Here is a 9,952-nt window from a genome sequence, read left to right as displayed (position 1 = left end):
GCCATTAAAATCTCCCATCCCCAGGGGAAGGTGGCGAGATGGACTAGGTGGCTCAGCTGCAAGAAACTCAAACTTCTTTCTAGTCAGCAGGTTCTCCTCCTCGTAGGCCTATATTGGATATAATCAGAATAATTTCTGAACAGCACCTCCTAAATCAGAAACATCATCATATCTGCAAAACCCCCCATCATAGCTGTAAACACCTTAGGAAGAAGTTAAACATTCTCTGCTGTCTGTTCCTGTAGAGTTTACTGAAGTTTTTGAGGCAGCCTTTATTCAGTGCTTGTTCGTGACCATCCGGGTAAAATTAGAGGTTGGGGGAGAGGGGGATGAATGAAGTGAAGTCCTTGTTTGACAAAAACAAGGGTGATCTTTATATATATACCCTGTCACACAGACATATATTATACATACATTTATAGGTATGTTCATCCCTTCTATTTATCCACTTCTCTCACAATTTTGAGTCATACATGGATAATTTTGTTCATTTAGAATTTCATCTCTTGTTGCTTATTTCCACTTCAGCGATGTCTGGGTATCAAAACAAGGGTTCCGACAACGTTCATACAAACAAATGTCCTGGCCAGAGATAATACAATTTAGCATTTAGATACTAGCCAGCAGAAGTGAGAGGGCTAGGTAACAGCAAGGATGTGACTGCCTTTATTGCCACTCACAGCACTCCACTTGAGGCAGTCACGACTTTATCCAATCTCAGGCAATAACTTCGGGGTTTGTTTTCTGTGTGGTCTTCTACAGTGACTATTGGAACTGGTCTGACCAAATCACACAAGAATCTACTGCAGGGTTTTGAGTGATGTCATTTGTTAGTTTGAAATGTCTTCAAAAATATGTAAGGACCTCACCGATTGGTGCTGTAATAGCTATATCGTGTTCATGTCTGAGTTGAACATGTTAGGAAATTAATCTTAGATGAACTGTAACCATAGTTGTAGTTAGATGGTCTGCTAATGTTGTGAACAAATTCTAGTTGCCTATTTCATGGCACTCATTATCGGTCCCCTGAACAACAGCTGAAATGATTGTTTGTAGGGAACAACTTTGCAAAAGCTAGCTTTGGAAGGGAAGAAACTGAGTAGTTTTAATTTCAGGTTTAGGTCTGGATCAGCTGAGGCTTAGGGGTCAGTGCTGAAATCTTTCAAGCCTTTCTCTTTGTATAGTTGCTTTGGCATCTTAAGCAAACCTAAGCAATTGCCTCGGGTTTGGGTTTTTTTGTTTGTTTGTTTGTTATTGTTTGGGGTTTTTCTTTTGTTTTAGATTTTTTTGGTGGGGTTTGGGGTTTGGGGGGGGGGAGGTTGTGCAAAATTTTGGCTGCATTGGAGTAGCAGCTGGCGAATCCATGCTTTCCAGTTTGGGCTTCATGAATCGCTCCACAGGCAGCCAACACAAACCTCTCTGAGGCCGTGGCCCTGCTGCCGCTGGAGGGGGGATATAGCAACCACCTGTGCCGCCCTTCGCTTAACTCACCTGGGCAAGTCGGGCTTTAGCCGAGGCTGGATGTGACCGCCCTGGACCTCGGGCGCTTACTCTAAGCTGCCGCCCCACAGGGATTTCCCAGTTACGAGCAGCAGTAAATCCTGAGCTGGCTGCTTCAGCGCTTGAGAATGCGCAGGCTGCCCGCACCTCCGCCTTTTGAGGCGGGCAGGCACAGCCGTCTCGGCCGCTGGTATTGAGGATTTTGCAAGTGTGTTTATCTGTCGTGTTCTGAGGACTGGCAAACATCCCAGCCGAGCCAGATAACGCGCTCCTGTTTCAGTACCACAGAAGTATGCTGTAAGAGACAATAAAGAGGTCTTCTTGCCGTTGCTTTGGAACTGTCTCGTCGTCATCCCGAGTGCCTCTTTCATCGCCCCACAGACCCGGTGTGCAGGGCCTGTAAGGGCGGCAGCGCGCCCACAGCCGGCGGCAAGCCCACCAGCCCCGGCGGTGCCTCAGGCGGGAGCGCGGGCAGGGCCCGGGGCCGAGCGGCCGAAGCTCCCCTGGTTCCCCCGGCCGGCCGGTCACGGCCCGGGGGGAGAGCGCGGCCGGGCCGGGCTGGGCCGCGGGTGGGAAAGGGCCCGTCCTAAGGGGCAGACACCACTGCCGGCGCGTTTCAGAGCTCCCGGTACAAAAGCCCGGCGCTTCCCTGCCTCGGGTGGGGGTTTGGCGACTGTTGCCGCAGAGGGGGCCGGCCTGAGGGAGGGCCCGGGACCCGGGCTCCGCGCCGCTGCGGGCAGCGGGGAACCCTGAGGAGAAGTGGCGGGAAAGCAGGCAAACGCGTTCAGGGGGAACCAGCCAAGGTGGAAACGCCCCACCTGCAGTCTTAAAAGTAGTAGTAATAACGCGTAACAGTAACTTTCTTACAAAACAGCACCGGGCAGTTACGGTTGTGCCATTCCCCTTGAAACGTATGTTTTCTGTGAAACTGTGGTAGCCTCCAGGAAACATGAGCCTGCAAACGGCCTGTCGCTGCTGGCCAGCAGATAGATAGCCCGCAGGCCCTCTTCTTACTTCCCCGCAGGGAACTCGGAGTTAGGGCAGCGGCTTCGAGCTGTGTGTGTGATGGTCACCTGCCCGCCTTCTGCCTCGGCTGGTTTTGTATTAGCTGTTGGGCCTCATAAACTAAGCTTTTTGTACGCATGCTTAACTATATATGTGACACTTTTAATTTCAGTCTTGCTGCTATTGGAAATACTTTCTCTTGAGAAGAGACGCGGGACCACCATTCATCTATTAGACCGCAACAGTAGTGATAATCTATTGATACTGAACAGATGTTGGGGAATTAAAAATAGAATTGGTCTTATATATTGCCAGCCTCCTTCATTCACCCACTGGAGCTGGTCAAGGGGCTGTACAATCTCGTAAAAATTTGCATGATGTTTTCTCTTTTATAAGCCAAACTTGAAATGGAGAAAAGCAAAGAAGAGAGGCAATGTGAAGGGGCGTGGAAAACACCAACAGCTGAAACAGAAACTTAAGAAAGAACACAGAGCTCCAGATTTATCTTTTATTTTCCACATAGGTAGATGATTTAAATAAGAGGCAAACTCCCAACTCATAGGACCAACCCTGAAATGCAGCTGAATTTACAAAACCGTGTCTCCCTTTTTCAGTAGTCCATTCATTCCCTCAGCTCCTCTCCCATTTCTTTAGGAAAACAGATTAAACAAATAAACCCAGCTTGGAAACTTAGTTTAAGAATTGCTCAAACAGTAGCCACTGGAATGTGTGATCCTGGTTCTCCATAATAATAGTAGTAGTAGTAGTAGTAGAAGTAGCATTGTTATTATAATGATGTTATTATTACTGCATCACCTAGAAACAGTAAGTTGGGAACAATGCCCAGCTATGCTGGATGTTATTCAAACATAAAAGAAAAACCCAGCTACTGTCTGAAAGCTGTTCAGTTTGACTGCGAAGAGAAATGGATGGACACAGGCAGTCCTAGGAACACAAGCAGTATTAGCCACCCCAAAACCAGTGGTCCTAGAGAGGAATTTGAGTCCAACAGTTGTCTCAAGATGAGGACAGCGATGAAGATCTCTGAGGAAGGTTGTGGCTGAGCATGTTGGTGCTGACTGGTATGTCAATGGCAACAACAACAGAGGGCTAGGGATCTGCCTACTTAGAAACTTTAGTCACAGCATTTTGAGAGTTGCACTGAGTTAGAAGTCAGACAGGAGAAGGTTTACGATGAAAATGGGAGTATTGGCAATCGTATAAAATAATTTTTTTAGTTATAGATGGAAGAGAAGAAGGGCTGGTGGTTATATTAGGAAGAAACTGTTTTGATTAGTTTTTTAAAAGATGAGAGTATTCTTGAGTTGGGTGGAGAACAAGACAAACAAGGTGAGAGGTTCCCTTTGTGGCTTGTGTGGCATTTACAAGATATGCAAAGGCCTGTCCTGGGCAACATTTCCCACAGACACTTTCCTCGGCAGGAGTAAATACCTACTTGGCACATAAGGCAGCGGTTTCTAGCTTGCCCCGGCAGTATTTTCTCTGCTGATACAGCTTCCTTGTGCGGTTACAACATGTAAAAGCTGTCCCCATTAGCTGGCAATGAACGGTGGTTTTGTCCACTGGTAGGGGGAGAAGGGAAAGGCCCAGCATCTTGAAACAAATTAAATGACTGTGTACATTAGCTAAATAAGGAGAGAACATCTGTTACTTCTAAAGGGGAAGTGGCCATCTTAATGGGTTACAGCTTAGTCTTTGCAAATGACTGGAAAGGAACATCATTTCTTGGTTTCGGGGCTAGCTTCTGTTACTTACATAAATGCAGGTGTACCTCTTAAATTTTCCTAGTAGTAAGTTGCCTGTATCTATCACTCCCTGACCAAGCCTCAGAAATGCAGATTTTTTTTGCAGCAGAACAGTTGGAAGATGCTGGTTTTCCTGTCCAGCCTCACAAGCCGAGACTCCTATAGTGGCTCTCATCATCTCCTCCTCTGATGACTACTGTTCCCTTTCTGCTGGCCTCAAGATCCCCACCCCAAATATTGCTACAGAGATCTTATCTCTCATCTGTCACCGACACCTGCATCCTGCAAATTTAGTTAGCCACCCCACCACCCTGAAAGGACTTAGGGCATACAAGTTCCTACAGAGGGATTCAGTGCATAAAGGGCTTAAATAGCATATTGTCTTCTTGCAGGCTATCAACAAGGAATACTGGCAAATGTTCTAAATATGCTAAGGTATTGGCCCTGTCATTCAACACTCAGGACAACACTCATATCACTACGGTTATCCTGGAGGAGAGCTGTTATTTAGAGCAGTTGCCTGGGGAAAAGCTGCTGGTATGCCCCAGGCAGTGATGGGAGGGAACACAGCATATGAACCTGCAGTCCCCAATTGGTCACTTCATTCATTATCATGGCTGTTCCAGTGATACCAGCTGAACGTCTGACAGATTAATGCAAATAAAGGCATTGGGACATGCATTAAATTACCAGCAATGACTAACTTGAGGCAAGATTCCCTGGCTATGTGTGCAACATGGGCTTTGGTGCCTGCCTCAGGGGGTGTGAAATGGCAGGGAAAAGGCTCACTTCCAGCTGCAGCAATAACTGTGGCAGAGACTATAATCTTTAGAGGTTTCCTGTAAAGTGAATACCAAGTAATATTGGGTAACTGAGAATCGGTTAGTCCTCTGTAAGCAGTATTTCATTGCAGCTCGTGTTGCTGTCCTTTACACACTGTTTTTATCATTATTTGTTTTGACTTGTAGCATTAGGTCTTTGCTATTGACTGCTTAATTTATGCATGTGAGATGGACAACAGTAATGGACAATGATCCACGTACTTACTTAACCATTTGCAGCCCTATCACAGTGAGTCTTTCATGAATTGTTAACAGATGAGAGGAACTTTCATAGTTTTGAGGCAGAAGGTAGCTGCTGATGGTCTACAGGGCTCTTCTGTCCCCTCAGGGGGATTGGCTCTAGAAAGTGTTTCTCACAGTTGGTTTGTCAGTCTTTGCTGATTATTTCCTTGCTGCTGTCTGAGCAAGGTTAAGGTCTCAGAGGGCTTGTGTGAATTCGCTGCCTGAAAATGGGCTTGAGCTAGCATCAGTTGTCACATATGAAAGGGAAGTATGAGAAAACGGCACAGAGGGTGATAAAACCACAGCAGCAACTGTCTTCATTGCTTGCCCAGCCTTGGGTCATCCTGCAGGGTTATTCACTTACACCCTGGCCGCATGAGATTACAGGGTAGAAATCTCTTCAGTCTAGAAGGGTGGAGAGTCTGTGATATGAAACTGGACACTTGCTGTGCCAAAATGCCCAGCTCTTAACACTGGTATTGACAACTACATTTTGGCCTGTTAACTTCAAAGAGATGATGGCAATTGCCCTGTCCCAGTTCTTCCCTATGCCATTTCTGCACCCAGGAAAATTCCACCTGAATTCTCACAGTGCTCTCCATCATTCAAAGAGAAACCTTACAGAGCCGCAGTGCAGACCCTGGACTTTGGCACTGTCCAGTTTAACTCACAGGAGTGTAAAAAGACAAAACCAGCATAAGAAGCATCAACACTTTACTTCAAAAGTGACTTGATGAAAGATGTCTCTGCAGTCCATTTGTCCTGAAGGCCATAAAACTCATGGTGAATAGTATTTGCATACTTTCTGGTCTTAACACCAGTTGACCTACAAGTACAAAACAAAATCAACCAAAGAGCTATTTGCAAGGCACTTTGCTTTGCAAATTGTTCCCAGCATTGTAAAGCATCAGTTCCAAGGGGGAGAGATGGTCTGACACCTCCTCGGCTGGCCTTTCCCCTCCCTCCCTCTACAATAATGCTCAGCAAGGTGGGTGGGTATTTGCGGGGGAGTGAGTTTTTTGGCCATTTCCCTCATTTCTGAACAATGCAAATGAGATATAGGGTCAAATGCAGGTCAAATGCTTTACGGGATAAAAGTACATAATTTGACCCATGCATGCTGAAATGCTAGAACAGAGCAGTTCATAAATTTCCTTTATTGTAGAATTTAAAATAAAAATCATTAAGCAGGGGGAGAGAATATTATAGGAAGGGACTAATATAATGTGTTTGAGCAATGCAGAGGTGGCTACAGCCCTGGTCTATTTGTAGTGACAGAGGAGACTGCAGATGAATCATTTTATGCAAGATGCGCACTGCACTGGTTGGAGCTGGGAGCGAAGCCCTCGTGCCTCTTCCTGCACTTGCAGTGGGCACAAGCACTTGCAAAATTGGCAAAAAGATTGTGCGAGCTGGAGATTTTCAGGAAACTTGCAGAGCTGGGGAGCAGGAAGGAGTGGGTGAGTGAAGGGGTGATAGCAATTGGTAGAAGAGGATGGACAGAGAGAAATCGGTGGTAGCTGGCTGGGCAGAGATACACCACTTAGGCAGGCAGAAAAGTACCAGTGGAAGGGGAGGGAATGGGGTTAGTGGAGGTGCAGAACGGAGCTGGAAAGCATTTGTAAGCTTTCAGCAAGTTTCTCAGTACTTTCCCACTCTACTGCAATTAATTTTGCTTCTAGTCTGGGCTGGTTTGTGTGTGGTGAATGTAAATGAGACCAGCAGGTTGCTAAGGTCTGTATGAAATACAAAAACAAATGTGTGGTTCTTGACAAGTAACTACTCTGGCTTGTGTCTGTGGAACTGACGCTGTTGTACACAGTCAGACGTGAGTATCTTAATCCTGCCAATGCTTATAACATTAGCATCTTAATGTATGCTCCTAACTTCCTTTGAGCATATATACCTATGTGTTTGAGGTGTCAGGGCTTACACCTGGCTATGAATTCTGCAAAGAACTCACTGAAAGTTGAAAAAATAAAAAGAGTCAACATTAATTTGTTAAGAACACTCCAAAATAGAGCAGGATCCTGAGAAAAAGTGCTGTAATGAGGCCTTAACATTATTTCTTGTTTGTTTAAAAGTACCTTCTGTTTCACAGGCAGCTTTTTGTTTGTTTTTCTGTTTCTAATTTGGTTTAACCCACCACTTGAGGACTGAAAGGCAGAAAGTCCCCACCCAGCAGAGAAAGTCTTACAAGACTAAAAAGAGGAAGACCTATTTTGCAACCAGGGTGGTTTCCCCCTGGGACATGCATGGGGGTGAACAGGCAGAGTAGCATTTTTATTGTAGGTTAAAACTTAGGAAAACTTGTATTTCATTTGCCCGTGTGCACACTTTGCAAGTATGTACCAGGGAAGGAAGGAGGACTAGATGAGACCCAGTACATATCGACGTCTCACTTGAATTATATTCTCTGAATATGGCCAGGTGCCATGCCCCCTCCGAAGCCCCTTTCCAGTTTTCAAAATCAAGATGAGGCCAATGGAAACCAGAGCTGCCCAGCACCCTGGAGGGTCTTTAACTGTAAGACTAACTACAGTGAACTGGAGATCAAGGCTATTGATGAATTAATTAACTGCTTATTTCAGATGACTACGTATGGGAAGACAGAGAAAATATTATGTAAGCAGGGAAGGAAAACATGCTGAGCTGAGGCCATAAGTGAGACCAACTTTCCTTTTCAGTCAGTCTGAATTGGTCTCCTAGTTGCTTCCATTAGTTGAGACAGTTATTTTAATAATCCAACAACTGGCTTTTCTTGCCATCAGCAGAGCATTTTTCCTTTGAACAGGGAATTTGTGGAACTGGATGGAAGGACAGATCAAACATCAGTCCACTTTGTAAATTCAGGTACAGCATAAGTTCAACAGTGTGTGCCACACAGACCGTGCTCCTGTCTCTACTGATGGTGTAAGGAGTGCTAAGAGATTCTTACCTCTTTTAGAGTCATCGCTGCAGATGAGGCATAGCTAGGACCAAAGGTTACTGTTGAAGGACAGCCTTAATGGGAAAACTGCTTATAGTGTTCAGATCCCACTGGAAGTGGGGACGATTCCAGAGGGTGCCTGGAGACCCTGGCAAGCGTGGGCAGTGGCAGAGCTCTGCCTGAGCAAGCACAATAGCTCATTTACTTTGGCACCCAGCAAATTGGAAGCTTAGTACGGATGGGAAGAAGAGTTCTGTGGTGGCAATTGACCCTCATCAATGAAACATGGAACTCCCTCAAGTCCTGCCTTCAACCATTCACTGCCATCCTCCTCCTGTGGCTCCCCCCCACTGTCTGCAGAAGCAACCTTGGGACGTCCCTGCGTTTCAGAAAACCTTGCAGATGCCACTGCAGCAGGGTCATGGTGCCACGTAGTGTTGCCTGAACTGCTCAGTACCATGTGCGGTTTCTCAAACAAAGGTGAGAAGCCACCCTTTGTTTCCAGGGCAGGCAATTTGACAGCAAAAGAATCAGTTTATTGTGAAAATGATCCCTTCCTCCACCCCCAAGAGAGAAAATCCCCAAACACAAGGAAGGAGGAAATTTTCAGTGAGAGGCCCAGCCTATAGCAATGGTCAGATTCCAAGCAGTAGCACTCGGCCACAAAAGAGGACTGTCCTTTAAGCTCACCTGTAGCCTGCTGTCCTAGCCTTCTCCTCCGGGTGAATGAGGAGCACTGTATGTCCTGCCTGGGAAGTGGTGGTGCTGTCGCAGCCACAGCTAAGAATTTAACACAGGCATGGGCTTTATATCTAATGTAAGTGTTGTAAAAGTTGTTTTATTAAGAAAAGGTCTGTGTTTAAGCTGGCTCACCAGTTAAACCACTGATTTGGGGAACTTCTGTAGGGCAGGCAAGCATTTGGAGGAAGGGCTTTACTCCCTTACCACCCAAGAAGACAGCAGCATTGACTTAAAACAGTACCACTAACATCCCTCTGTGCTTTGCTGAAGAGTAGGGAGGACTCAAGCTAGTTTGTTTTTCATGTTTGTATTATTTCAGTGCTATCCGTTTCACTCATGTATCCGAGATTTTAAAAAAACTTCATATTCAGACGATGACTGATAATGCATGGCTTGCTATTTTAGCAGTATTTAATAGAACAAACCTTTGAAAGAAACTGAGAAGCTCTCACCTCCTTATTTATTAATAAGCACAGAATTCCTTTTTCTGAGTTTGAGGTGACAAGCAACCCCTAGTACAAGTGTGCAGCAGCTCAGGGAGTGTCATTACAACTGGCTGAGTAAGGGAAGATCCCTGGAGTTTTAAGAACAAACATGGCAATGTTTAGAAAAGTAATGGGTGAATTAAAATACACCCCTCCAAGACTCTTCACATAATACATGTGCTGTCTCCATTAGACAACTTGCAATTCCTCTTTGCCCACTTTCTAACAGTATAAAGGCTGATCACGTTTCCATTAAAATCAAAGGCAAGTATTTCAGTGTTCTCTGTATGGGACGAGAGCCTTATTATGTTTCAGTAGCAATATTTTTTATTCCACAGAAGAAGTTTCTTTAATTTTGCTTATGTTCTCTTCTGATTTAATAGGTGTGTTTCAAACAGAATTATGTGGATTTAAATATGGCCCTTCTGAGGGAAAGAACTGAAAAATTCCCCACCAAGAGTT

This window comes from Haliaeetus albicilla, chromosome 6, assembly GCF_947461875.1.
Source record: "Haliaeetus albicilla chromosome 6, bHalAlb1.1, whole genome shotgun sequence".
In the NCBI taxonomy this organism is placed as follows: Eukaryota; Metazoa; Chordata; class Aves; order Accipitriformes; family Accipitridae; genus Haliaeetus; species Haliaeetus albicilla.
This window is presented reverse-complemented; position numbering follows the sequence as displayed.